This window comes from Microcebus murinus, unplaced genomic scaffold, assembly GCF_040939455.1.
Source record: "Microcebus murinus isolate Inina unplaced genomic scaffold, M.murinus_Inina_mat1.0 scaf018_hap2_Mmur4.0, whole genome shotgun sequence".
Lineage (NCBI taxonomy): Eukaryota > Metazoa > Chordata > Mammalia > Primates > Cheirogaleidae > Microcebus > Microcebus murinus.
Genome location: NW_027438964.1, coordinates 250,918 through 276,524, shown reverse-complemented (window position 1 = coordinate 276,524; position 25,607 = coordinate 250,918). Strand labels below are relative to the sequence as shown.

The following is a 25,607-nucleotide window of genomic DNA, read 5'->3' as shown; positions in this document are numbered from 1 at the left end:
AATGTTAAGGTCGGGTGCGTTGCCCTCTCCCAGCCTCCCCCCTCGGGTCAGAGCTTCAAGTGCGCCCATCCCCCAGTCGGTGCGCACCCACCCCATTCCTAATGGATGTGTATGCCCATCCCCTCCCCCCACCCGCCCGACACCCACCCGAAGAAGGTGATTCCTCTGTGTCCACTTAGGTGTCCATCGGTTCGTACCCATTTGCTGGTGAGCGCGAGCACGTGGTGCTCGTGTGTCCATTCTTGGGATACTTGGCTTACTGGAACGGGTTCCAGCTCTGGCCAGGAGAACCACGAGAGGTGCCCCCTCACCGCTGCTCCTCATAGCCGAATAGCACTCCGTGGTGTCCACGCGCCACATTTTACTTACCCACTCGTGGGTCGATGGGCACTCGGGTGGCTTCCAGGTCTTTGCGATTGTGACTTGTGCCCTGACACTAACCCTAACCCTTACCCAGCCCGTCTCCTCCACGGCCCCTGCCTGACTGACTCCTTCCCGCCCGGCCTATCACCTGTCACCGTCCTCTGCCCCTGCCTGACACGCTCCTCCCCGCCCGGGCCGTCACCGTCCTCGGCCCCTGCCTGACGGGGCTCCTCCGTCGCCTGGGCCTTCCAAGGGCTTGGTGTGGACGCTGGTTCCAGGACGCCCTCCCAGGAACCCGGTAGCAGGGCGGCCGCAGCGTCTCGCGCAACCCAACCGTCCGCCGGCTGGCCGCCGTCGCTAAGTGGCCTGCGGGGGACGTGCTCCCGCTGTGCCGTGGGGGCCCAGCCTGGTGTCTTCTCTGAGGCCCCGCGGCTGCCGCTGCCCGCAAGGGGATAGCCGCGGAGGTGGGGGCCGCCTCCTCATGGGGACGTATACCCAGCTCTCCACGTCGGATTCCGGGGCTCTCTGTCCTGCCAGAAGGCCCAGCTGGCCTGCGGGTCCTCAGAGTGGCAAAAACATCCGAAAACTGAGATTGAGGGTCCGGTGGGTGTCTGCACTTTTGTGCTGGGCACCCCAGGGAGGCCCGGGGGCTGGCTGGACAACGCGGTCTGCTGGGCTGGGGGGGGGTTTGGAGGAGCAACTGATGCCCTTTGCACTTTGGGTAGCAAGTGTCTGAGGTGTCTCTGGGCCCTGTGCCATGTGGGGGCGGGGGCGGGGGCGGGGTTGGAGGAGGAGGAGGAGGAGGAGGAGGAGGAGGAGGGGGTGGGAAGGGCCGTGGCCTGCAGTCGTGTTCCCCGGGGTGGCACAGCATGTGGCTTCTTCCACAGGCTGTTTGGCCTGGGCTCCCTGCACCTGGGCCTTTGGAGGACCGGCCCTGTGCTTGCCAACACTTCCTGCAGGGACCCAGAGCTGGGAGGTTGCATCTCTCAGCCCTGGGTCGGGCAGAGCCCCAGCGGGCCATGCCCACAACCTCTCTCAGCAGGGGTCCCCCAGAAGGCTCCTTTGGGACCAGGATTCTCTTGCGGGTGACTCTTTAAGGTCTGGCCCCTGGATGGAGGGGCACCAGGAGTAGAGGAGCAGGAAGGGGAAGGGGGTGGCCATGCGAGGGGACACTTTCAGGCCAAGTCCCAGCTTCAGTCTGATCCTCCTGGGAACGCCGGGGTGGACATCACACCTCCTGGTTGCCCCGCTCTGAGACAAGGAGCCGGGCTTCGCATTCCCACAGCAGCCAGTCGTGGGCTGAGGACACCTGGGGCGTTGGGAACTCCCTGGCTTCTCCTTGGTTTAACATCTGGAGCTGCTTGTGAATTGTGCCGCCACACACACCCGAGTGCAGGTGTCTTCTGCACAGACTGCGGGCCTCGCTCTTCTGAATGCCGCTAGCTCGCGACCCACCCACGGGTGAACCTGGTCAGGGTACTTTCTCTCAGGGGCAGACTCTGATCCGGGCGGGCTACCGGTGTCTCTGTTTGCTCCTTTCTTTCTTCCACTTCGGGAAAGGCTTCCTTACTGGGTGTGGAAATCTCCTATGCCTTTCCTCGCCTATTCCGTCAGCTCTAAAATTCTCTTTCGGTTGCCACCCTCACAGATGGATTAGGAAACTCTTTGCGGTGCACTCATTAGTGAAATGACCTCAATGACGCTGGAATCCAATATCTAATCGCCGATTTTTAGCGAGTCCACACGCCAGGGTGGTCGGGGTCCAATGCAGCCCCGGCCAGGCCCAGGCCCCTTGGACTGGGCCACAGGAGGACACAGAGGAGGGTCCCGGCCCCCACGGTAGGTAGAGGTGCGGGCAGTTCTCCAAGGGCTTGGGTGTTTTCCAGAGGGAGGAGATGGAGGGGACTGATTTCTTCAGCGCCCCACAAACCACGCCACCCCACCCCACCCATGGGACACATCCCGAGAGAGAGAGACGCCCCATACACTGGCTCCCCTCCCCCGTGCGCTGTGCCCCAGCCCTGGCCCGGGGGAATAGGCGGCCGCCGGGCAACAGGGCGGGGGGAGCAGCTGGAAGGGGTTGTGGGGGAGGGCGGCCCCTGGCTGGGGTCAAAGGGCGAGCGCCCCGCCCCTCCCGCCCGTGCGCAGTCAGCGGCCCCGGCGCGCTGGGGGTGGGGGGCGGGGAGGTGAAGGAGGCCAGGCAAGGAGAGGAGGGGGGCTTGAAGGGCTCCACCTTGGCGGGTCCAGCCGTGGAGGCGCATCTTGTGTGAGTGTGAGTGAGTGAGTGAGTGAGTGAGTGTGAGTGTGTGTGTATACAGAGACAGCCCCCAACCCCGGCCCGCCGCTCCCTGCCCGCCCCGCCTGTCACCCCCGTCCCTCGGAGCCCGCGGGACCCGGCCCGGCGAACTCAACAGGCCCGACCCGGCGCGGGGCCTGGGGCGGGAGGAGGCGGCGGGGAAGCGCAGAGAGGCTCGGCTTCTTGAGCGGGGCAGGGGCGCCCTCCGCCGTCCACGGCCACACCACCCCGAACGCGCCCGATCCCGTCTGGTCTCGGAAGCTAAGCAGGGTCGGGCCTGGTTAGAACTTGGATGGGAGACCGCCCGGGAATACCGGGTGCCGTAGGCTTCTTCTTTTTTTTTTTGCCTCTGGTTCTGTCGCGTTTCTGGGAGTGCGGGGGCGGCCCGGGGTGGGGGTGACCCCCACCCTCAGCGCCCGCCGCGGTGCCTGGCGCCCCAGCCCGCACCGTGGGGCCTCCTCTTGTCCCGAGCCGTGACACCGCCGCCACGCGGCAGCATGCGTGGCTTCTGGACTGTCAGGTCTCAGACCAAAGGTCTGCTCTGTGGGAGCCGACACGCTGGAGGAAACCTTGAGAGTCTGAGAGGGGAGGGAGTTCCAGAAGAAGGCCAGGATGTCATTTTGAGGGAGTATGTGACCAGAACTCCTCCCGTTGCTTTTGGGGTTCTATGGGCTACACGTAGGAATCTTTGGTGGTGGCACCTGATGTTCGGGGATCCGGAGTCACACCCAGACCTGCTCCACAGGCCTCCTTTTACTTTTCTCTTCGGATTCATTTTTTTTTTTTTTTTTTTTGAGACAGAGTCTCGGTTTGTTGCCCAGGCTAGAGTGAGTGCCGTGGCGTCAGCCTAGCTCACAGCAACTTCAAACTCCTGGGCTCGAGTGATCCTTCTGCCTCAGCCTCCCGGGTAGCTGGGACTGCAGGCATGCGCCACCATGCCCCGCTAATTTTTTATATATATATCAGTTGGCCAATTAATTTCTTTCTATTTATAGTAGAGACGGGGTCTCGCTCTTGCTCAGGCTGGTTTTGAACTCCTGACCTTGAGCAATCCGCCCGCCTCGGCCTCCCAAGAGCTAGGATTACAGGCGTGAGCCACAGCGCCCGGCCGGATTCATTATTTTTAAAAAGTGTCTCTTATCTCTATTATTGCATTTTCTTTTCTCTCTCTTTTCAAGCAGATGATGGGAGTCCAAGTATTAAGGTGACATGTGTTGCCCGTGCCCCCCTCCCCCCCCCGTGTTCTTATTCATTTACCTCTCATGTTGTTCCAGCATATTGTGGGGGCACCAATGTTAAGGTCGGGTGCGTTGCCCTCTCCCAGCCTCCCCCCTCGGGTCAGAGCTTCAAGTGCGCCCATCCCCCAGTCGGTGCGCACCCACCCCATTCCTAATGGATGTGTATGCCCATCCCCTCCCCCCACCCGCCCGACACCCACCCGAAGAAGGTGATTCCTCTGTGTCCACTTAGGTGTCCATCGGTTCGTACCCATTTGCTGGTGAGCGCGAGCACGTGGTGCTCGTGTGTCCATTCTTGGGATACTTGGCTTACTGGAACGGGTTCCAGCTCTGGCCAGGAGAACCACGAGAGGTGCCCCCTCACCGCTGCTCCTCATAGCCGAATAGCACTCCGTGGTGTCCACGCGCCACATTTTACTTACCCACTCGTGGGTCGATGGGCACTCGGGTGGCTTCCAGGTCTTTGCGATTGTGACTTGTGCCCTGACACTAACCCTAACCCTTACCCAGCCCGTCTCCTCCACGGCCCCTGCCTGACTGACTCCTTCCCGCCCGGCCTATCACCTGTCACCGTCCTCTGCCCCTGCCTGACACGCTCCTCCCCGCCCGGGCCGTCACCGTCCTCGGCCCCTGCCTGACGGGGCTCCTCCGTCGCCTGGGCCTTCCAAGGGCTTGGTGTGGACGCTGGTTCCAGGACGCCCTCCCAGGAACCCGGTAGCAGGGCGGCCGCAGCGTCTCGCGCAACCCAACCGTCCGCCGGCTGGCCGCCGTCGCTAAGTGGCCTGCGGGGGACGTGCTCCCGCTGTGCCGTGGGGGCCCAGCCTGGTGTCTTCTCTGAGGCCCCGCGGCTGCCGCTGCCCGCAAGGGGATAGCCGCGGAGGTGGGGGCCGCCTCCTCATGGGGACGTATACCCAGCTCTCCACGTCGGATTCCGGGGCTCTCTGTCCTGCCAGAAGGCCCAGCTGGCCTGCGGGTCCTCAGAGTGGCAAAAACATCCGAAAACTGAGATTGAGGGTCCGGTGGGTGTCTGCACTTTTGTGCTGGGCACCCCAGGGAGGCCCGGGGGCTGGCTGGACAACGCGGTCTGCTGGGCTGGGGGGGGGTTTGGAGGAGCAACTGATGCCCTTTGCACTTTGGGTAGCAAGTGTCTGAGGTGTCTCTGGGCCCTGTGCCATGTGGGGGCGGGGGCGGGGGCGGGGTTGGAGGAGGAGGAGGAGGAGGAGGAGGAGGAGGAGGAGGGGGTGGGAAGGGCCGTGGCCTGCAGTCGTGTTCCCCGGGGTGGCACAGCATGTGGCTTCTTCCACAGGCTGTTTGGCCTGGGCTCCCTGCACCTGGGCCTTTGGAGGACCGGCCCTGTGCTTGCCAACACTTCCTGCAGGGACCCAGAGCTGGGAGGTTGCATCTCTCAGCCCTGGGTCGGGCAGAGCCCCAGCGGGCCATGCCCACAACCTCTCTCAGCAGGGGTCCCCCAGAAGGCTCCTTTGGGACCAGGATTCTCTTGCGGGTGACTCTTTAAGGTCTGGCCCCTGGATGGAGGGGCACCAGGAGTAGAGGAGCAGGAAGGGGAAGGGGGTGGCCATGCGAGGGGACACTTTCAGGCCAAGTCCCAGCTTCAGTCTGATCCTCCTGGGAACGCCGGGGTGGACATCACACCTCCTGGTTGCCCCGCTCTGAGACAAGGAGCCGGGCTTCGCATTCCCACAGCAGCCAGTCGTGGGCTGAGGACACCTGGGGCGTTGGGAACTCCCTGGCTTCTCCTTGGTTTAACATCTGGAGCTGCTTGTGAATTGTGCCGCCACACACACCCGAGTGCAGGTGTCTTCTGCACAGACTGCGGGCCTCGCTCTTCTGAATGCCGCTAGCTCGCGACCCACCCACGGGTGAACCTGGTCAGGGTACTTTCTCTCAGGGGCAGACTCTGATCCGGGCGGGCTACCGGTGTCTCTGTTTGCTCCTTTCTTTCTTCCACTTCGGGAAAGGCTTCCTTACTGGGTGTGGAAATCTCCTATGCCTTTCCTCGCCTATTCCGTCAGCTCTAAAATTCTCTTTCGGTTGCCACCCTCACAGATGGATTAGGAAACTCTTTGCGGTGCACTCATTAGTGAAATGACCTCAATGACGCTGGAATCCAATATCTAATCGCCGATTTTTAGCGAGTCCACACGCCAGGGTGGTCGGGGTCCAATGCAGCCCCGGCCAGGCCCAGGCCCCTTGGACTGGGCCACAGGAGGACACAGAGGAGGGTCCCGGCCCCCACGGTAGGTAGAGGTGCGGGCAGTTCTCCAAGGGCTTGGGTGTTTTCCAGAGGGAGGAGATGGAGGGGACTGATTTCTTCAGCGCCCCACAAACCACGCCACCCCACCCCACCCATGGGACACATCCCGAGAGAGAGAGACGCCCCATACACTGGCTCCCCTCCCCCGTGCGCTGTGCCCCAGCCCTGGCCCGGGGGAATAGGCGGCCGCCGGGCAACAGGGCGGGGGGAGCAGCTGGAAGGGGTTGTGGGGGAGGGCGGCCCCTGGCTGGGGTCAAAGGGCGAGCGCCCCGCCCCTCCCGCCCGTGCGCAGTCAGCGGCCCCGGCGCGCTGGGGGTGGGGGGCGGGGAGGTGAAGGAGGCCAGGCAAGGAGAGGAGGGGGGCTTGAAGGGCTCCACCTTGGCGGGTCCAGCCGTGGAGGCGCATCTTGTGTGAGTGTGAGTGAGTGAGTGAGTGAGTGAGTGTGAGTGTGTGTGTATACAGAGACAGCCCCCAACCCCGGCCCGCCGCTCCCTGCCCGCCCCGCCTGTCACCCCCGTCCCTCGGAGCCCGCGGGACCCGGCCCGGCGAACTCAACAGGCCCGACCCGGCGCGGGGCCTGGGGCGGGAGGAGGCGGCGGGGAAGCGCAGAGAGGCTCGGCTTCTTGAGCGGGGCAGGGGCGCCCTCCGCCGTCCACGGCCACACCACCCCGAACGCGCCCGATCCCGTCTGGTCTCGGAAGCTAAGCAGGGTCGGGCCTGGTTAGAACTTGGATGGGAGACCGCCCGGGAATACCGGGTGCCGTAGGCTTCTTCTTTTTTTTTTTGCCTCTGGTTCTGTCGCGTTTCTGGGAGTGCGGGGGCGGCCCGGGGTGGGGGTGACCCCCACCCTCAGCGCCCGCCGCGGTGCCTGGCGCCCCAGCCCGCACCGTGGGGCCTCCTCTTGTCCCGAGCCGTGACACCGCCGCCACGCGGCAGCATGCGTGGCTTCTGGACTGTCAGGTCTCAGACCAAAGGTCTGCTCTGTGGGAGCCGACACGCTGGAGGAAACCTTGAGAGTCTGAGAGGGGAGGGAGTTCCAGAAGAAGGCCAGGATGTCATTTTGAGGGAGTATGTGACCAGAACTCCTCCCGTTGCTTTTGGGGTTCTATGGGCTACACGTAGGAATCTTTGGTGGTGGCACCTGATGTTCGGGGATCCGGAGTCACACCCAGACCTGCTCCACAGGCCTCCTTTTACTTTTCTCTTCGGATTCATTTTTTTTTTTTTTTTTTTTTGAGACAGAGTCTCGGTTTGTTGCCCAGGCTAGAGTGAGTGCCGTGGCGTCAGCCTAGCTCACAGCAACTTCAAACTCCTGGGCTCGAGTGATCCTTCTGCCTCAGCCTCCCGGGTAGCTGGGACTGCAGGCATGCGCCACCATGCCCCGCTAATTTTTTATATATATATCAGTTGGCCAATTAATTTCTTTCTATTTATAGTAGAGACGGGGTCTCGCTCTTGCTCAGGCTGGTTTTGAACTCCTGACCTTGAGCAATCCGCCCGCCTCGGCCTCCCAAGAGCTAGGATTACAGGCGTGAGCCACAGCGCCCGGCCGGATTCATTATTTTTAAAAAGTGTCTCTTATCTCTATTATTGCATTTTCTTTTCTCTCTCTTTTCAAGCAGATGATGGGAGTCCAAGTATTAAGGTGACATGTGTTGCCCGTGCCCCCCTCCCCCCCCCCGTGTTCTTATTCATTTACCTCTCATGTTGTTCCAGCATATTGTGGGGGCACCAATGTTAAGGTCGGGTGCGTTGCCCTCTCCCAGCCTCCCCCCTCGGGTCAGAGCTTCAAGTGCGCCCATCCCCCAGTCGGTGCGCACCCACCCCATTCCTAATGGATGTGTATGCCCATCCCCTCCCCCCACCCGCCCGACACCCACCCGAAGAAGGTGATTCCTCTGTGTCCACTTAGGTGTCCATCGGTTCGTACCCATTTGCTGGTGAGCGCGAGCACGTGGTGCTCGTGTGTCCATTCTTGGGATACTTGGCTTACTGGAACGGGTTCCAGCTCTGGCCAGGAGAACCACGAGAGGTGCCCCCTCACCGCTGCTCCTCATAGCCGAATAGCACTCCGTGGTGTCCACGCGCCACATTTTATTTACCCACTCGTGGGTCGATGGGCACTCGGGTGGCTTCCAGGTCTTTGCGATTGTGACTTGTGCCCTGACACTAACCCTAACCCTTACCCAGCCCGTCTCCTCCACGGCCCCTGCCTGACTGACTCCTTCCCGCCCGGCCTATCACCTGTCACCGTCCTCTGCCCCTGCCTGACACGCTCCTCCCCGCCCGGGCCGTCACCGTCCTCGGCCCCTGCCTGACGGGGCTCCTCCGTCGCCTGGGCCTTCCAAGGGCTTGGTGTGGACGCTGGTTCCAGGACGCCCTCCCAGGAACCCGGTAGCAGGGCGGCCGCAGCGTCTCGCGCAACCCAACCGTCCGCCGGCTGGCCGCCGTCGCTAAGTGGCCTGCGGGGGACGTGCTCCCGCTGTGCCGTGGGGGCCCAGCCTGGTGTCTTCTCTGAGGCCCCGCGGCTGCCGCTGCCCGCAAGGGGATAGCCGCGGAGGTGGGGGCCGCCTCCTCATGGGGACGTATACCCAGCTCTCCACGTCGGATTCCGGGGCTCTCTGTCCTGCCAGAAGGCCCAGCTGGCCTGCGGGTCCTCAGAGTGGCAAAAACATCCGAAAACTGAGATTGAGGGTCCGGTGGGTGTCTGCACTTTTGTGCTGGGCACCCCAGGGAGGCCCGGGGGCTGGCTGGACAACGCGGTCTGCTGGGCTGGGGGGGGGGTTTGGAGGAGCAACTGATGCCCTTTGCACTTTGGGTAGCAAGTGTCTGAGGTGTCTCTGGGCCCTGTGCCATGTGGGGGCGGGGGCGGGGGCGGGGTTGGAGGAGGAGGAGGAGGAGGAGGAGGAGGAGGAGGAGGAGGGGGTGGGAAGGGCCGTGGCCTGCAGTCGTGTTCCCCGGGGTGGCACAGCATGTGGCTTCTTCCACAGGCTGTTTGGCCTGGGCTCCCTGCACCTGGGCCTTTGGAGGACCGGCCCTGTGCTTGCCAACACTTCCTGCAGGGACCCAGAGCTGGGAGGTTGCATCTCTCAGCCCTGGGTCGGGCAGAGCCCCAGCGGGCCATGCCCACAACCTCTCTCAGCAGGGGTCCCCCAGAAGGCTCCTTTGGGACCAGGATTCTCTTGCGGGTGACTCTTTAAGGTCTGGCCCCTGGATGGAGGGGCACCAGGAGTAGAGGAGCAGGAAGGGGAAGGGGGTGGCCATGCGAGGGGACACTTTCAGGCCAAGTCCCAGCTTCAGTCTGATCCTCCTGGGAACGCCGGGGTGGACATCACACCTCCTGGTTGCCCCGCTCTGAGACAAGGAGCCGGGCTTCGCATTCCCACAGCAGCCAGTCGTGGGCTGAGGACACCTGGGGCGTTGGGAACTCCCTGGCTTCTCCTTGGTTTAACATCTGGAGCTGCTTGTGAATTGTGCCGCCACACACACCCGAGTGCAGGTGTCTTCTGCACAGACTGCGGGCCTCGCTCTTCTGAATGCCGCTAGCTCGCGACCCACCCACGGGTGAACCTGGTCAGGGTACTTTCTCTCAGGGGCAGACTCTGATCCGGGCGGGCTACCGGTGTCTCTGTTTGCTCCTTTCTTTCTTCCACTTCGGGAAAGGCTTCCTTACTGGGTGTGGAAATCTCCTATGCCTTTCCTCGCCTATTCCGTCAGCTCTAAAATTCTCTTTCGGTTGCCACCCTCACAGATGGATTAGGAAACTCTTTGCGGTGCACTCATTAGTGAAATGACCTCAATGACGCTGGAATCCAATATCTAATCGCCGATTTTTAGCGAGTCCACACGCCAGGGTGGTCGGGGTCCAATGCAGCCCCGGCCAGGCCCAGGCCCCTTGGACTGGGCCACAGGAGGACACAGAGGAGGGTCCCGGCCCCCACGGTAGGTAGAGGTGCGGGCAGTTCTCCAAGGGCTTGGGTGTTTTCCAGAGGGAGGAGATGGAGGGGACTGATTTCTTCAGCGCCCCACAAACCACGCCACCCCACCCCACCCATGGGACACATCCCGAGAGAGAGAGACGCCCCATACACTGGCTCCCCTCCCCCGTGCGCTGTGCCCCAGCCCTGGCCCGGGGGAATAGGCGGCCGCCGGGCAACAGGGCGGGGGGAGCAGCTGGAAGGGGTTGTGGGGGAGGGCGGCCCCTGGCTGGGGTCAAAGGGCGAGCGCCCCGCCCCTCCCGCCCGTGCGCAGTCAGCGGCCCCGGCGCGCTGGGGGTGGGGGGCGGGGAGGTGAAGGAGGCCAGGCAAGGAGAGGAGGGGGGCTTGAAGGGCTCCACCTTGGCGGGTCCAGCCGTGGAGGCGCATCTTGTGTGAGTGTGAGTGAGTGAGTGAGTGAGTGAGTGTGAGTGTGTGTGTATACAGAGACAGCCCCCAACCCCGGCCCGCCGCTCCCTGCCCGCCCCGCCTGTCACCCCCGTCCCTCGGAGCCCGCGGGACCCGGCCCGGCGAACTCAACAGGCCCGACCCGGCGCGGGGCCTGGGGCGGGAGGAGGCGGCGGGGAAGCGCAGAGAGGCTCGGCTTCTTGAGCGGGGCAGGGGCGCCCTCCGCCGTCCACGGCCACACCACCCCGAACGCGCCCGATCCCGTCTGGTCTCGGAAGCTAAGCAGGGTCGGGCCTGGTTAGAACTTGGATGGGAGACCGCCCGGGAATACCGGGTGCCGTAGGCTTCTTCTTTTTTTTTTTGCCTCTGGTTCTGTCGCGTTTCTGGGAGTGCGGGGGCGGCCCGGGGTGGGGGTGACCCCCACCCTCAGCGCCCGCCGCGGTGCCTGGCGCCCCAGCCCGCACCGTGGGGCCTCCTCTTGTCCCGAGCCGTGACACCGCCGCCACGCGGCAGCATGCGTGGCTTCTGGACTGTCAGGTCTCAGACCAAAGGTCTGCTCTGTGGGAGCCGACACGCTGGAGGAAACCTTGAGAGTCTGAGAGGGGAGGGAGTTCCAGAAGAAGGCCAGGATGTCATTTTGAGGGAGTATGTGACCAGAACTCCTCCCGTTGCTTTTGGGGTTCTATGGGCTACACGTAGGAATCTTTGGTGGTGGCACCTGATGTTCGGGGATCCGGAGTCACACCCAGACCTGCTCCACAGGCCTCCTTTTACTTTTCTCTTCGGATTCATTTTTTTTTTTTTTTTTTTTGAGACAGAGTCTCGGTTTGTTGCCCAGGCTAGAGTGAGTGCCGTGGCGTCAGCCTAGCTCACAGCAACTTCAAACTCCTGGGCTCGAGTGATCCTTCTGCCTCAGCCTCCCGGGTAGCTGGGACTGCAGGCATGCGCCACCATGCCCCGCTAATTTTTTATATATATATCAGTTGGCCAATTAATTTCTTTCTATTTATAGTAGAGACGGGGTCTCGCTCTTGCTCAGGCTGGTTTTGAACTCCTGACCTTGAGCAATCCGCCCGCCTCGGCCTCCCAAGTGCTAGGATTACAGGCGTGAGCCACAGCGCCCGGCCGGATTCATTATTTTTAAAAAGTGTCTCTTATCTCTATTATTGCATTTTCTTTTCTCTCTCTTTTCAAGCAGATGATGGGAGTCCAAGTATTAAGGTGACATGTGTTGCCCGTGCCCCCCTCCCCCCCCCCGTGTTCTTATTCATTTACCTCTCATGTTGTTCCAGCATATTGTGGGGGCACCAATGTTAAGGTCGGGTGCGTTGCCCTCTCCCAGCCTCCCCCCTCGGGTCAGAGCTTCAAGTGCGCCCATCCCCCAGTCGGTGCGCACCCACCCCATTCCTAATGGATGTGTATGCCCATCCCCTCCCCCCACCCGCCCGACACCCACCCGAAGAAGGTGATTCCTCTGTGTCCACTTAGGTGTCCATCGGTTCGTACCCATTTGCTGGTGAGCGCGAGCACGTGGTGCTCGTGTGTCCATTCTTGGGATACTTGGCTTACTGGAACGGGTTCCAGCTCTGGCCAGGAGAACCACGAGAGGTGCCCCCTCACCGCTGCTCCTCATAGCCGAATAGCACTCCGTGGTGTCCACGCGCCACATTTTATTTACCCACTCGTGGGTCGATGGGCACTCGGGTGGCTTCCAGGTCTTTGCGATTGTGACTTGTGCCCTGACACTAACCCTAACCCTTACCCAGCCCGTCTCCTCCACGGCCCCTGCCTGACTGACTCCTTCCCGCCCGGCCTATCACCTGTCACCGTCCTCTGCCCCTGCCTGACACGCTCCTCCCCGCCCGGGCCGTCACCGTCCTCGGCCCCTGCCTGACGGGGCTCCTCCGTCGCCTGGGCCTTCCAAGGGCTTGGTGTGGACGCTGGTTCCAGGACGCCCTCCCAGGAACCCGGTAGCAGGGCGGCCGCAGCGTCTCGCGCAACCCAACCGTCCGCCGGCTGGCCGCCGTCGCTAAGTGGCCTGCGGGGGACGTGCTCCCGCTGTGCCGTGGGGGCCCAGCCTGGTGTCTTCTCTGAGGCCCCGCGGCTGCCGCTGCCCGCAAGGGGATAGCCGCGGAGGTGGGGACCGCCTCCTCATGGGGACGTATACCCAGCTCTCCACGTCGGATTCCGGGGCTCTCTGTCCTGCCAGAAGGCCCAGCTGGCCTGCGGGTCCTCAGAGTGGCAAAAACATCCGAAAACTGAGATTGAGGGTCCGGTGGGTGTCTGCACTTTTGTGCTGGGCACCCCAGGGAGGCCCGGGGGCTGGCTGGACAACGCGGTCTGCTGGGCTGGGGGGGGGTTTGGAGGAGCAACTGATGCCCTTTGCACTTTGGGTAGCAAGTGTCTGAGGTGTCTCTGGGCCCTGTGCCATGTGGGGGCGGGGGCGGGGGCGGGGTTGGAGGAGGAGGAGGAGGAGGAGGAGGAGGAGGAGGGGGTGGGAAGGGCCGTGGCCTGCAGTCGTGTTCCCCGGGGTGGCACAGCATGTGGCTTCTTCCACAGGCTGTTTGGCCTGGGCTCCCTGCACCTGGGCCTTTGGAGGACCGGCCCTGTGCTTGCCAACACTTCCTGCAGGGACCCAGAGCTGGGAGGTTGCATCTCTCAGCCCTGGGTCGGGCAGAGCCCCAGCGGGCCATGCCCACAACCTCTCTCAGCAGGGGTCCCCCAGAAGGCTCCTTTGGGACCAGGATTCTCTTGCGGGTGACTCTTTAAGGTCTGGCCCCTGGATGGAGGGGCACCAGGAGTAGAGGAGCAGGAAGGGGAAGGGGGTGGCCATGCGAGGGGACACTTTCAGGCCAAGTCCCAGCTTCAGTCTGATCCTCCTGGGAACGCCGGGGTGGACATCACACCTCCTGGTTGCCCCGCTCTGAGACAAGGAGCCGGGCTTCGCATTCCCACAGCAGCCAGTCGTGGGCTGAGGACACCTGGGGCGTTGGGAACTCCCTGGCTTCTCCTTGGTTTAACATCTGGAGCTGCTTGTGAATTGTGCCGCCACACACACCCGAGTGCAGGTGTCTTCTGCACAGACTGCGGGCCTCGCTCTTCTGAATGCCGCTAGCTCGCGACCCACCCACGGGTGAACCTGGTCAGGGTACTTTCTCTCAGGGGCAGACTCTGATCCGGGCGGGCTACCGGTGTCTCTGTTTGCTCCTTTCTTTCTTCCACTTCGGGAAAGGCTTCCTTACTGGGTGTGGAAATCTCCTATGCCTTTCCTCGCCTATTCCGTCAGCTCTAAAATTCTCTTTCGGTTGCCACCCTCACAGATGGATTAGGAAACTCTTTGCGGTGCACTCATTAGTGAAATGACCTCAATGACGCTGGAATCCAATATCTAATCGCCGATTTTTAGCGAGTCCACACGCCAGGGTGGTCGGGGTCCAATGCAGCCCCGGCCAGGCCCAGGCCCCTTGGACTGGGCCACAGGAGGACACAGAGGAGGGTCCCGGCCCCCACGGTAGGTAGAGGTGCGGGCAGTTCTCCAAGGGCTTGGGTGTTTTCCAGAGGGAGGAGATGGAGGGGACTGATTTCTTCAGCGCCCCACAAACCACGCCACCCCACCCCACCCATGGGACACATCCCGAGAGAGAGAGACGCCCCATACACTGGCTCCCCTCCCCCGTGCGCTGTGCCCCAGCCCTGGCCCGGGGGAATAGGCGGCCGCCGGGCAACAGGGCGGGGGGAGCAGCTGGAAGGGGTTGTGGGGGAGGGCGGCCCCTGGCTGGGGTCAAAGGGCGAGCGCCCCGCCCCTCCCGCCCGTGCGCAGTCAGCGGCCCCGGCGCGCTGGGGGTGGGGGGCGGGGAGGTGAAGGAGGCCAGGCAAGGAAAGGAGGGGGGCTTGAAGGGCTCCACCTTGGCGGGTCCAGCCGTGGAGGCGCATCTTGTGTGAATGTGAGTGAGTGAGTGAGTGTGAGTGTGAGTGTGTGTGTATACAGAGACAGCCCCCAACCCCGGCCCGCCGCTCCCTGCCCGCCCCGCCTGTCACCCCCGTCCCTCGGAGCCCGCGGGACCCGGCCCGGCGAACTCAACAGGCCCGACCCGGCGCGGGGCCTGGGGCGGGAGGAGGCGGCGGGGAAGCGCAGAGAGGCTCGGCTTCTTGAGCGGGGCAGGGGCGCCCTCCGCCGTCCACGGCCACACCACCCCGAACGCGCCCGATCCCGTCTGGTCTCGGAAGCTAAGCAGGGTCGGGCCTGGTTAGAACTTGGATGGGAGACCGCCCGGGAATACCGGGTGCCGTAGGCTTCTTCTTTTTTTTTTTGCCTCTGGTTCTGTCGCGTTTCTGGGAGTGCGGGGGCGGCCCGGGGTGGGGGTGACCCCCACCCTCAGCGCCCGCCGCGGTGCCTGGCGCCCCAGCCCGCACCGTGGGGCCTCCTCTTGTCCCGAGCCGTGACACCGCCGCCACGCGGCAGCATGCGTGGCTTCTGGACTGTCAGGTCTCAGACCAAAGGTCTGCTCTGTGGGAGCCGACACGCTGGAGGAAACCTTGAGAGTCTGAGAGGGGAGGGAGTTCCAGAAGAAGGCCAGGATGTCATTTTGAGGGAGTATGTGACCAGAACTCCTCCCGTTGCTTTTGGGGTTCTATGGGCTACACGTAGGAATCTTTGGTGGTGGCACCTGATGTTCGGGGATCCGGAGTCACACCCAGACCTGCTCCACAGGCCTCCTTTTACTTTTCTCTTCGGATTCATTTTTTTTTTTTTTTTTTTTGAGACAGAGTCTCGGTTTGTTGCCCAGGCTAGAGTGAGTGCCGTGGCGTCAGCCTAGCTCACAGCAACTTCAAACTCCTGGGCTCGAGTGATCCTTCTGCCTCAGCCTCCCGGGTAGCTGGGACTGCAGGCATGCGCCACCATGCCCCGCTAATTTTTTATATATATATCAGTTGGCCAATTAATTTCTTTCTATTTATAGTAGAGACGGGGTCTCGCTCTTGCTCAGGCTGGTTTTGAACTCCTGACCTTGAGCAATCCGCCCGCCTCGGCCTCCCAAGAGCTAGGATTACAGGCGTGAGCCACAGCGCCCGGCCGGATTCATTATTTTTAAAAAGTGTCTCTTATCTCTATTATTGCATTTTCTTTTCTCTCTCTTTTCAAGCAGATGATGGGAGTCCAAGTATTAAGGTGACATGTGTTGCCCGTGCCCCCCTCCCCCCCCCCGTGTTCTTATTCATTTACCTCTCATGTTGTTCCAGCATATTGTGGGGGCACCAATGTTAAGGTCGGGTGCGTTGCCCTCTCCCAGCCTCCCCCCTCGGGTCAGAGCTTCAAGTGCGCCCATCCCCCAGTCGGTGCGCACCCACCCCATTCCTAATGGATGTGTATGCCCATCCCCTCCCCCCACCCGCCCGACACCCACCCGAAGAAGGTGATTCCTCTGTGTCCACTTAGGTGTCCATCGGTTCGTACCCATTTGCTGGTGAGCGCGAGCACGTGGTGCTCGTGTGTCCATTCTTGGGATACTTGGCTTACTGGAACGGGTTCCAGCTCTGGCCAGGAGAACCACGAGAGGTGCCCCCTCACCGCTGCTCCTCATAGCCGAATAGCACTCCGTGGTGTCCACGCGCCACATTTTATTTACCCACTCGTGGGTCGATGGGCACTCGGGTGGCTTCCAGGTCTTTGCGATTGTGACTTGTGCCCTGACACTAACCCTAACCCTTACCCAGCCCGTCTCCTCCACGGCCCCTGCCTGACTGACTCCTTCCCGCCCGGCCTATCACCTGTCACCGTCCTCTGCCCCTGCCTGACACGCTCCTCCCCGCCCGGGCCGTCACCGTCCTCGGCCCCTGCCTGACGGGGCTCCTCCGTCGCCTGGGCCTTCCAAGGGCTTGGTGTGGACGCTGGTTCCAGGACGCCCTCCCAGGAACCCGGTAGCAGGGCGGCCGCAGCGTCTCGCGCAACCCAACCGTCCGCCGGCTGGCCGCCGTCGCTAAGTGGCCTGCGGGGGACGTGCTCCCGCTGTGCCGTGGGGGCCCAGCCTGGTGTCTTCTCTGAGGCCCCGCGGCTGCCGCTGCCCGCAAGGGGATAGCCGCGGAGGTGGGGGCCGCCTCCTCATGGGGACGTATACCCAGCTCTCCACGTCGGATTCCGGGGCTCTCTGTCCTGCCAGAAGGCCCAGCTGGCCTGCGGGTCCTCAGAGTGGCAAAAACATCCGAAAACTGAGATTGAGGGTCCGGTGGGTGTCTGCACTTTTGTGCTGGGCACCCCAGGGAGGCCCGGGGGCTGGCTGGACAACGCGGTCTGCTGGGCTGGGGGGGGGGTTTGGAGGAGCAACTGATGCCCTTTGCACTTTGGGTAGCAAGTGTCTGAGGTGTCTCTGGGCCCTGTGCCATGTGGGGGCGGGGGCGGGGGCGGGGTTGGAGGAGGAGGAGGAGGAGGAGGAGGAGGAGGAGGAGGAGGGGGTGGGAAGGGCCGTGGCCTGCAGTCGTGTTCCCCGGGGTGGCACAGCATGTGGCTTCTTCCACAGGCTGTTTGGCCTGGGCTCCCTGCACCTGGGCCTTTGGAGGACCGGCCCTGTGCTTGCCAACACTTCCTGCAGGGACCCAGAGCTGGGAGGTTGCATCTCTCAGCCCTGGGTCGGGCAGAGCCCCAGCGGGCCATGCCCACAACCTCTCTCAGCAGGGGTCCCCCAGAAGGCTCCTTTGGGACCAGGATTCTCTTGCGGGTGACTCTTTAAGGTCTGGCCCCTGGATGGAGGGGCACCAGGAGTAGAGGAGCAGGAAGGGGAAGGGGGTGGCCATGCGAGGGGACACTTTCAGGCCAAGTCCCAGCTTCAGTCTGATCCTCCTGGGAACGCCGGGGTGGACATCACACCTCCTGGTTGCCCCGCTCTGAGACAAGGAGCCGGGCTTCGCATTCCCACAGCAGCCAGTCGTGGGCTGAGGACACCTGGGGCGTTGGGAACTCCCTGGCTTCTCCTTGGTTTAACATCTGGAGCTGCTTGTGAATTGTGCCGCCACACACACCCGAGTGCAGGTGTCTTCTGCACAGACTGCGGGCCTCGCTCTTCTGAATGCCGCTAGCTCGCGACCCACCCACGGGTGAACCTGGTCAGGGTACTTTCTCTCAGGGGCAGACTCTGATCCGGGCGGGCTACCGGTGTCTCTGTTTGCTCCTTTCTTTCTTCCACTTCGGGAAAGGCTTCCTTACTGGGTGTGGAAATCTCCTATGCCTTTCCTCGCCTATTCCGTCAGCTCTAAAATTCTCTTTCGGTTGCCACCCTCACAGATGGATTAGGAAACTCTTTGCGGTGCACTCATTAGTGAAATGACCTCAATGACGCTGGAATCCAATATCTAATCGCCGATTTTTAGCGAGTCCACACGCCAGGGTGGTCGGGGTCCAATGCAGCCCCGGCCAGGCCCAGGCCCCTTGGACTGGGCCACAGGAGGACACAGAGGAGGGTCCCGGCCCCCACGGTAGGTAGAGGTGCGGGCAGTTCTCCAAGGGCTTGGGTGTTTTCCAGAGGGAGGAGATGGAGGGGACTGATTTCTTCAGCGCCCCACAAACCACGCCACCCCACCCCACCCATGGGACACATCCCGAGAGAGAGAGACGCCCCATACACTGGCTCCCCTCCCCCGTGCGCTGTGCCCCAGCCCTGGCCCGGGGGAATAGGCGGCCGCCGGGCAACAGGGCGGGGGGAGCAGCTGGAAGGGGTTGTGGGGGAGGGCGGCCCCTGGCTGGGGTCAAAGGGCGAGCGCCCCGCCCCTCCCGCCCGTGCGCAGTCAGCGGCCCCGGCGCGCTGGGGGTGGGGGGCGGGGAGGTGAAGGAGGCCAGGCAAGGAGAGGAGGGGGGCTTGAAGGGCTCCACCTTGGCGGGTCCAGCCGTGGAGGCGCATCTTGTGTGAGTGTGAGTGAGTGAGTGAGTGAGTGAGTGTGAGTGTGTGTGTATACAGAGACAGCCCCCAACCCCGGCCCGCCGCTCCCTGCCCGCCCCGCCTGTCACCCCCGTCCCTCGGAGCCCGCGGGACCCGGCCCGGCGAACTCAACAGGCCCGACCCGGCGCGGGGCCTGGGGCGGGAGGAGGCGGCGGGGAAGCGCAGAGAGGCTCGGCTTCTTGAGCGGGGCAGGGGCGCCCTCCGCCGTCCACGGCCACACCACCCCGAACGCGCCCGATCCCGTCTGGTCTCGGAAGCTAAGCAGGGTCGGGCCTGGTTAGAACTTGGATGGGAGACCGCCCGGGAATACCGGGTGCCGTAGGCTTCTTCTTTTTTTTTTTGCCTCTGGTTCTGTCGCGTTTCTGGGAGTGCGGGGGCGGCCCGGGGTGGGGGTGACCCCCACCCTCAGCGCCCGCCGCGGTGCCTGGCGCCCCAGCCCGCACCGTGGGGCCTCCTCTTGTCCCGAGCCGTGACACCGCCGCCACGCGGCAGCATGCGTGGCTTCTGGACTGTCAGGTCTCAGACCAAAGGTCTGCTCTGTGGGAGCCGACACGCTGGAGGAAACCTTGAGAGTCTGAGAGGGGAGGGAGTTCCAGAAGAAGGCCAGGATGTCATTTTGAGGGAGTATGTGACCAGAACTCCTCCCGTTGCTTTTGGGGTTCTATGGGCTACACGTAGGAATCTTTGGTGGTGGCACCTGATGTTCGGGGATCCGGAGTCACACCCAGACCTGCTCCACAGGCCTCCTTTTACTTTTCTCTTCGGATTCATTTTTTTTTTTTTTTTTTTTGAGACAGAGTCTCGGTTTGTTGCCCAGGCTAGAGTGAGTGCCGTGGCGTCAGCCTAGCTCACAGCAACTTCAAACTCCTGGGCTCGAGTGATCCTTCTGCCTCAGCCTCCCGGGTAGCTGGGACTGCAGGCATGCGCCACCATGCCCCGCTAATTTTTTATATATATATCAGTTGGCCAATTAATTTCTTTCTATTTATAGTAGAGACGGGGTCTCGCTCTTGCTCAGGCTGGTTTTGAACTCCTGACCTTGAGCAATCCGCCCGCCTCGGCCTCCCAAGTGCTAGGATTACAGGCGTGAGCCACAGCGCCCGGCCGGATTCATTATTTTTAAAAAGTGTCTCTTATCTCTATTATTGCATTTTCTTTTCTCTCTCTTTTCAAGCAGATGATGGGAGTCCAAGTATTAAGGTGACATGTGTTGCCCGTGCCCCCCTCCCCCCCCCCGTGTTCTTATTCATTTACCTCTCATGTTGTTCCAGCATATTGTGGGGGCACCAATGTTAAGGTCGGGTGCGTTGCCCTCTCCCAGCCTCCCCCCTCGGGTCAGAGCTTCAAGTGCGCCCATCCCCCAGTCGGTGCGCACCCACCCCATTCCTAATGGATGTGTATGCCCATCCCCTCCCCCCACCCGCCCGACACCCACCCGAAGAAGGTGATTCCTCTGTGTCCACTTAGGTGTCCATCGGTTCGTACCCATTTGCTGGTGAGCGCGAGCACGTGGTGCTCGTGTGTCCATTCTTGGGATACTTGGCTTACTGGAACGGGTTCCAGCTCTGGCCAGGAGAACCACGAGAGGTGCCCCCTCACCGCTGCTCCTCATAGCCGAATAGCACTCCGTGGTGTCCACGCGCCACATTTTATTTACCCACTCGTGGGTCGATGGGCACTCGGGTGGCTTCCAGGTCTTTGCGATTGTGACTTGTGCCCTGACACTAACCCTAACCCTTACCCAGCCCGTCTCCTCCACGGCCCCTGCCTGACTGACTCCTTCCCGCCCGGCCTATCACCTGTCACCGTCCTCTGCCCCTGCCTGACACGCTCCTCCCCGCCCGGGCCGTCACCGTCCTCGGCCCCTGCCTGACGGGGCTCCTCCGTCGCCTGGGCCTTCCAAGGGCTTGGTGTGGACGCTGGTTCCAGGACGCCCTCCCAGGAACCCGGTAGCAGGGCGGCCGCAGCGTCTCGCGCAACCCAACCGTCCGCCGGCTGGCCGCCGTCGCTAAGTGGCCTGCGGGGGACGTGCTCCCGCTGTGCCGTGGGGGCCCAGCCTGGTGTCTTCTCTGAGGCCCCGCGGCTGCCGCTGCCCGCAAGGGGATAGCCGCGGAGGTGGGGGCCGCCTCCTCATGGGGACGTATACCCAGCTCTCCACGTCGGATTCCGGGGCTCTCTGTCCTGCCAGAAGGCCCAGCTGGCCTGCGGGTCCTCAGAGTGGCAAAAACATCCGAAAACTGAGATTGAGGGTCCGGTGGGTGTCTGCACTTTTGTGCTGGGCACCCCAGGGAGGCCCGGGGGCTGGCTGGACAACGCGGTCTGCTGGGCTGGGGGGGGGGTTTGGAGGAGCAACTGATGCCCTTTGCACTTTGGGTAGCAAGTGTCTGAGGTGTCTCTGGGCCCTGTGCCATGTGGGGGCGGGGGCGGGGGCGGGGTTGGAGGAGGAGGAGGAGGAGGAGGAGGAGGAGGAGGAGGAGGGGGTGGGAAGGGCCGTGGCCTGCAGTCGTGTTCCCCGGGGTGGCACAGCATGTGGCTTCTTCCACAGGCTGTTTGGCCTGGGCTCCCTGCACCTGGGCCTTTGGAGGACCGGCCCTGTGCTTGCCAACACTTCCTGCAGGGACCCAGAGCTGGGAGGTTGCATCTCTCAGCCCTGGGTCGGGCAGAGCCCCAGCGGGCCATGCCCACAACCTCTCTCAGCAGGGGTCCCCCAGAAGGCTCCTTTGGGACCAGGATTCTCTTGCGGGTGACTCTTTAAGGTCTGGCCCCTGGATGGAGGGGCACCAGGAGTAGAGGAGCAGGAAGGGGAAGGGGGTGGCCATGCGAGGGGACACTTTCAGGCCAAGTCCCAGCTTCAGTCTGATCCTCCTGGGAACGCCGGGGTGGACATCACACCTCCTGGTTGCCCCGCTCTGAGACAAGGAGCCGGGCTTCGCATTCCCACAGCAGCCAGTCGTGGGCTGAGGACACCTGGGGCGTTGGGAACTCCCTGGCTTCTCCTTGGTTTAACATCTGGAGCTGCTTGTGAATTGTGCCGCCACACACACCCGAGTGCAGGTGTCTTCTGCACAGACTGCGGGCCTCGCTCTTCTGAATGCCGCTAGCTCGCGACCCACCCACGGGTGAACCTGGTCAGGGTACTTTCTCTCAGGGGCAGACTCTGATCCGGGCGGGCTACCGGTGTCTCTGTTTGCTCCTTTCTTTCTTCCACTTCGGGAAAGGCTTCCTTACTGGGTGTGGAAATCTCCTATGCCTTTCCTCGCCTATTCCGTCAGCTCTAAAATTCTCTTTCGGTTGCCACCCTCACAGATGGATTAGGAAACTCTTTGCGGTGCACTCATTAGTGAAATGACCTCAATGACGCTGGAATCCAATATCTAATCGCCGATTTTTAGCGAGTCCACACGCCAGGGTGGTCGGGGTCCAATGCAGCCCCGGCCAGGCCCAGGCCCCTTGGACTGGGCCACAGGAGGACACAGAGGAGGGTCCCGGCCCCCACGGTAGGTAGAGGTGCGGGCAGTTCTCCAAGGGCTTGGGTGTTTTCCAGAGGGAGGAGATGGAGGGGACTGATTTCTTCAGCGCCCCACAAACCACGCCACCCCACCCCACCCATGGGACACATCCCGAGAGAGAGAGACGCCCCATACACTGGCTCCCCTCCCCCGTGCGCTGTGCCCCAGCCCTGGCCCGGGGGAATAGGCGGCCGCCGGGCAACAGGGCGGGGGGAGCAGCTGGAAGGGGTTGTGGGGGAGGGCGGCCCCTGGCTGGGGTCAAAGGGCGAGCGCCCCGCCCCTCCCGCCCGTGCGCAGTCAGCGGCCCCGGCGCGCTGGGGGTGGGGGGCGGGGAGGTGAAGGAGGCCAGGCAAGGAGAGGAGGGGGGCTTGAAGGGCTCCACCTTGGCGGGTCCAGCCGTGGAGGCGCATCTTGTGTGAGTGTGAGTGAGTGAGTGAGTGAGTGAGTGTGAGTGTGTGTGTATACAGAGACAGCCCCCAACCCCGGCCCGCCGCTCCCTGCCCGCCCCGCCTGTCACCCCCGTCCCTCGGAGCCCGCGGGACCCGGCCCGGCGAACTCAACAGGCCCGACCCGGCGCGGGGCCTGGGGCGGGAGGAGGCGGCGGGGAAGCGCAGAGAGGCTCGGCTTCTTGAGCGGGGCAGGGGCGCCCTCCGCCGTCCACGGCCACACCACCCCGAACGCGCCCGATCCCGTCTGGTCTCGGAAGCTAAGCAGGGTCGGGCCTGGTTAGAACTTGGATGGGAGACCGCCCGGGAATACCGGGTGCCGTAGGCTTCTTCTTTTTTTTTTTGCCTCTGGTTCTGTCGCGTTTCTGGGAGTGCGGGGGCGGCCCGGGGTGGGGGTGACCCCCACCCTCAGCGCCCGCCGCGGTGCCTGGCGCCCCAGCCCGCACCGTGGGGCCTCCTCTTGTCCCGAGCCGTGACACCGCCGCCACGCGGCAGCATGCGTGGCTTCTGGACTGTCAGGTCTCAGACCAAAGGTCTGCTCTGTGGGAGCCGACACGCTGGAGGAAACCTTGAGAGTCTGAGAGGGGAGGGAGTTCCAGAAGAAGGCCAGGATGTCATTTTGAGGGAGTATGTGACCAGAACTCCTCCCGTTGCTTTTGGGGTTCTATGGGCTACACGTAGGAATCTTTGGTGGTGGCACCTGATGTTCGGGGATCCGGAGTCACACCCAGACCTGCTCCACAGGCCTCCTTTTACTTTTCTCTTCGGATTCATTTTTTTTTTTTTTTTTTTTGAGACAGAGTCTCGGTTTGTTGCCCAGGCTAGAGTGAGTGCCGTGGCGTCAGCCTAGCTCACAGCAACTTCAAACTCCTGGGCTCGAGTGATCCTTCTGCCTCAGCCTCCCGGGTAGCTGGGACTGCAGGCATGCGCCACCATGCCCCGCTAATTTTTTATATATATATCAGTTGGCCAATTAATTTCTTTCTATTTATAGTAGAGACGGGGTCTCGCTCTTGCTCAGGCTGGTTTTGAACTCCTGACCTTGAGCAATCCGCCCGCCTCGGCCTCCCAAGTGCTAGGATTACAGGCGTGAGCCACAGCGCCCGGCCGGATTCATTATTTTTAAAAAGTGTCTCTTATCTCTATTATTGCATTTTCTTTTCTCTCTCTTTTCAAGCAGATGATGGGAGTCCAAGTATTAAGGTGACATGTGTTGCCCGTGCCCCCCTCCCCCCCCCCGTGTTCTTATTCATTTACCTCTCATGTTGTTCCAGCATATTGTGGGGGCACCAATGTTAAGGTCGGGTGCGTTGCCCTCTCCCAGCCTCCCCCCTCGGGTCAGAGCTTCAAGTGCGCCCATCCCCCAGTCGGTGCGCACCCACCCCATTCCTAATGGATGTGTATGCCCATCCCCTCCCCCCACCCGCCCGACACCCACCCGAAGAAGGTGATTCCTCTGTGTCCACTTAGGTGTCCATCGGTTCGTACCCATTTGCTGGTGAGCGCGAGCACGTGGTGCTCGTGTGTCCATTCTTGGGATACTTGGCTTACTGGAACGGGTTCCAGCTCTGGCCAGGAGAACCACGAGAGGTGCCCCCTCACCGCTGCTCCTCATAGCCGAATAGCACTCCGTGGTGTCCACGCGCCACATTTTATTTACCCACTCGTGGGTCGATGGGCACTCGGGTGGCTTCCAGGTCTTTGCGATTGTGACTTGTGCCCTGACACTAACCCTAACCCTTACCCAGCCCGTCTCCTCCACGGCCCCTGCCTGACTGACTCCTTCCCGCCCGGCCTATCACCTGTCACCGTCCTCTGCCCCTGCCTGACACGCTCCTCCCCGCCCGGGCCGTCACCGTCCTCGGCCCCTGCCTGACGGGGCTCCTCCGTCGCCTGGGCCTTCCAAGGGCTTGGTGTGGACGCTGGTTCCAGGACGCCCTCCCAGGAACCCGGTAGCAGGGCGGCCGCAGCGTCTCGCGCAACCCAACCGTCCGCCGGCTGGCCGCCGTCGCTAAGTGGCCTGCGGGGGACGTGCTCCCGCTGTGCCGTGGGGGCCCAGCCTGGTGTCTTCTCTGAGGCCCCGCGGCTGCCGCTGCCCGCAAGGGGATAGCCGCGGAGGTGGGGACCGCCTCCTCATGGGGACGTATACCCAGCTCTCCACGTCGGATTCCGGGGCTCTCTGTCCTGCCAGAAGGCCCAGCTGGCCTGCGGGTCCTCAGAGTGGCAAAAACATCCGAAAACTGAGATTGAGGGTCCGGTGGGTGTCTGCACTTTTGTGCTGGGCACCCCAGGGAGGCCCGGGGGCTGGCTGGACAACGCGGTCTGCTGGGCTGGGGGGGGGTTTGGAGGAGCAACTGATGCCCTTTGCACTTTGGGTAGCAAGTGTCTGAGGTGTCTCTGGGCCCTGTGCCATGTGGGGGCGGGGGCGGGGGCGGGGTTGGAGGAGGAGGAGGAGGAGGAGGAGGAGGAGGAGGAGGAGGAGGAGGGGGTGGGAAGGGCCGTGGCCTGCAGTCGTGTTCCCCGGGGTGGCACAGCATGTGGCTTCTTCCACAGGCTGTTTGGCCTGGGCTCCCTGCACCTGGGCCTTTGGAGGACCGGCCCTGTGCTTGCCAACACTTCCTGCAGGGACCCAGAGCTGGGAGGTTGCATCTCTCAGCCCTGGGTCGGGCAGAGCCCCAGCGGGCCATGCCCACAACCTCTCTCAGCAGGGGTCCCCCAGAAGGCTCCTTTGGGACCAGGATTCTCTTGCGGGTGACTCTTTAAGGTCTGGCCCCTGGATGGAGGGGCACCAGGAGTAGAGGAGCAGGAAGGGGAAGGGGGTGGCCATGCGAGGGGACACTTTCAGGCCAAGTCCCAGCTTCAGTCTGATCCTCCTGGGAACGCCGGGGTGGACATCACACCTCCTGGTTGCCCCGCTCTGAGACAAGGAGCCGGGCTTCGCATTCCCACAGCAGCCAGTCGTGGGCTGAGGACACCTGGGGCGTTGGGAACTCCCTGGCTTCTCCTTGGTTTAACATCTGGAGCTGCTTGTGAATTGTGCCGCCACACACACCCGAGTGCAGGTGTCTTCTGCACAGACTGCGGGCCTCGCTCTTCTGAATGCCGCTAGCTCGCGACCCACCCACGGGTGAACCTGGTCAGGGTACTTTCTCTCAGGGGCAGACTCTGAT

At 62.8% G+C, this 25,607-nt stretch overlaps 6 pseudogenes; all 6 read left to right on the top strand.

The window, feature by feature from the left end:
• Window positions 1-2,869: 2,869 nt before the first annotated feature.
• LOC142867619 (uncharacterized) lies at window positions 2,870-2,988 on the top strand (annotated as a pseudogene).
• Window positions 2,989-6,822: 3,834 nt separating this feature from the next.
• Window positions 6,823-6,941, top strand: LOC142867617 (uncharacterized; annotated as a pseudogene).
• Window positions 6,942-10,781: 3,840 nt separating this feature from the next.
• On the top strand, window positions 10,782-10,900 carry LOC142867616 (uncharacterized; annotated as a pseudogene).
• Window positions 10,901-14,730: 3,830 nt separating this feature from the next.
• On the top strand, window positions 14,731-14,849 carry LOC142867615 (uncharacterized; annotated as a pseudogene).
• Window positions 14,850-18,688: 3,839 nt separating this feature from the next.
• LOC142867614 (uncharacterized) lies at window positions 18,689-18,807 on the top strand (annotated as a pseudogene).
• Window positions 18,808-22,646: 3,839 nt separating this feature from the next.
• On the top strand, window positions 22,647-22,765 carry LOC142867613 (uncharacterized; annotated as a pseudogene).
• Window positions 22,766-25,607: the final 2,842 nt, after the last annotated feature.